Below are 3,110 nucleotides of genomic sequence, written 5' to 3'. Positions count from 1 at the left end.
CCCGGCCCCACGGCTGCTGCCCGCGGTCTATGGGCCTGAGGAGGCCTCACCTCTCACCTCCAGGCGTGGAAAGACAGGAGCAGCCACGCGGGGAAAAACCTAAGGAAGGGCCGGGCTCCCAGAAGCTTCCGGTCCTCTGGGAGGGAGGGGGCGGGGCCCGGGAGGCGCAGCGGTTGCCATGGAGATAACCCGCAGCGGCCTCCAGCTGCCGTCTGCGGGGCTTGGGAGGGAGGAGAGCGGTGAGGGGAGCAAGAAAAGGTTGCCCCTTGGGTGGGAATCTAGCTGAGCGGTGTGCCAATTCAAACAAACCAGCCCTGTTATTTCTCAGAATACTTTTACTTAGATTATTTCATTTCAACAACTCTGTAAAGTGACAGAGGATAAAATCAGAGGTAATGGATTTAAGGTCACAAAGTTGACAGCTGCTGTGCTTTCTAACCCTGAGCTTTCCTCAAATCACAGGATCAGGCTACTGAAGGTGGTTGTGCCTCTGGTATTGACGTTTTATGGAGCAGATCTGACACCCCAAACTGCATTCCCCCTCCACACACACACACACACACACACACACACACACACACACACACACACACACGGAAGGTGTAGTGGCTCTCACCCTTTTGGTGAGAACCTATTCCCCACTACACACACACATACGCATTTTGTCTTAAATACATAAGCTGATATCCCAAATAAGTTTTAAGTGCAGTTGAAAATAAATTTGGGCCAGGCGAGGTAGTGCACTAGGGAGGCTGAGGCAAGAGAATCACCTGAGCTCCAAGTTCAGAATGAACTACATAGCCAGATCCCGTCTCAAAAAAAAAAAAAAAAAAAAAAAAAAAAAAAAAAAAAAAAAAAAAAAGAAAAGAAAAGAAAAGAAAAGAAAAGAAAAAGAAAAGTTTTAAAGGTGGAACAGCTCAATATACTGGCTTCCTCCTCCATTCACTTTCCCTAGGGACTCCTCAAAATTGTAGAAGGTAGGAGAATAAGGAAGAAGACAGAGACGCTAGAAAATAATTTGCTAATTCATAAACAGCAATAACAATACAAAAAACCCTTTTGCTTGCTCCCCCGCAGTAGTATTTTAGTACTGTACCGTGAAGTGAAGAGAAAAAAGGATGATTTACTCAGTCTGTTACCCAGGGGAGGAGGTGAGGAACAACACTATTTTTGAAGAGTTTGAAAATTTACAATTTGCCCTTAAGCCCTGGGCATGATGGCACAGTTGGGAGGCTGAAGCAGGATAGTTGCAAATTTGAGTCCAGCCTAGGCTACCTAGTGAGTTAAAGCCACCCTGAACTGCATAGTAAGACCCCGCCTCAAAACAAACAAACAAACATAAAAGATACGCACACGCAACACTCCTTAAGGCCATTGTGTCTGAAGAAATTTCTATTTCAGACTTCAGACAGGAGACTTTCACGGGGTAAAGTGGTGGTTTTTTTGTTCGTTTGTTTATTATGTTGTGTTTCTTGAGGCAACTGTTAGCACAAAGTGCAAGAGAGCCCAGACGTGCAGAATGGAATGTGTTTATGGAAATCATACACAGGCTAAATGCCTCAAGGCAAGGAGAATCTGAAGCAAAGAGCAATGCTTGGCAAGGTGTGAAGTCACAGCAGCAGGTTTAAGGAGAAGAAAGTGGACAGTAGGCAAAAGCTACAGGGGAGACAAGGAACCGTGAAATGCTTTGGGATTTCACGGGAGGTCAGGGATGAATTTATAGAAGTGGGTTCCACCACATAGTCAGAACTCAAAGGCTAACGTGAAAAACAAGCAAAAAATGGCACAAATGTAATATTGATTAGAAAAGTTATGCAGTTAGAACAAGGATAGGTTTGGAGTTTTGTTTTTTGGTTTTTTTTTTTTTTTACTCAAAAATTATTTTATTGAAGCAGCTGCAAGAAGTTTAACCAGTAAGAAAACATGTAAACATAAAACAATTACATTAGATCAGAGTTCACAGCCAGCCTGGGATACACAGTGAGTTTAAGGCTAGCCTAGATGATATAGTGAGACCCTGTCTTAAAAATCAACAATAATACTGACTTTGAGAACCTGCACTCTAATTTTAGTATATATGCTGCCAAAGCCAGCTCTGAGAAACTGTACTCTAATGAGATAGAAAACTCAGAAGAAATGGGCAGATTCCTAGATACATATGAATTACCAAAGCTGAAGCAAGAAGATATGAAAATTCTAAATAACTCAGTATCAGCCTATGAAATGGAAGAAGTAATTTTAAAAACTTCCAACAAAGGAAAGTCCTGGCCCTGACAGATTCACTGCTGAATTCTACAAGAACTTCAGAGAAGTTCCTCAAACTCTTTCATGAAATTGAAAGGGAAGCAAAACTCCTAGAGTCATTCCTGGAAGAGCAAATATTACTCTGATACCAGAGCCAGAGAAGGATTTAACCAAAAAAGAAAACTACAAGCCAATCTCTCTAGTGAACATTGATGCAAAAATCCTCAGTAGATACAGCAAATCATCAAGAAGAATATACACCATGATCAAGTAGGATCCATCCAGGGATGCAGGGGTAGTTCAACATACACAAATCAATAAATGTGATATACCATATTAATAGAACCAAGGATGTAAACCACATGGTTATCACAATAGATTCAAGGTAGGCAGCAGAACCACTGAGCTAAATCCCCAGCCCCTATCGCAATAGATTCAGAAAAAGCATTTGACAAAGTCTAACACCCATTAATGATAAGAAAAAAATCCTACAAAAAATTGGAATTAAAGGTCTTTATCTGGATATGATTAAAAGCCGCCTAAGACAAATCATCACCCAACATCATACCAAATGGTCAAACACTGAAAGCTTTCATTCTAAAATCAGGAAGAAGACAAGGATGCCCAATATCACCAGTCCTGTTCAATATAGTTCTGGAAACATTAGCCAGAGCAATTAGATCAGAGAAAGAAATAAAAGGAACATGAATAAGAAATGAAGAAGTTAAATTATCACTGTTTCTGGATGATGTGATACTCCACATAGAAGACCCCAAAACTCCACCAAATTTAATTTAATAACCAAGTTGAGTAGCATAGCAGGATCCAAAGTCAACACTCCAAAATCAATAGTGTTCTTGTATACA

Source organism: Fukomys damarensis, unplaced genomic scaffold (genome assembly GCF_012274545.1).
Source record: "Fukomys damarensis isolate Sample0158 unplaced genomic scaffold, DMR_v1.0_HiC HiC_scaffold_30, whole genome shotgun sequence".
In the NCBI taxonomy this organism is placed as follows: Eukaryota; Metazoa; Chordata; class Mammalia; order Rodentia; family Bathyergidae; genus Fukomys; species Fukomys damarensis.
Note: the sequence above shows the minus strand (reverse complement) of the source record.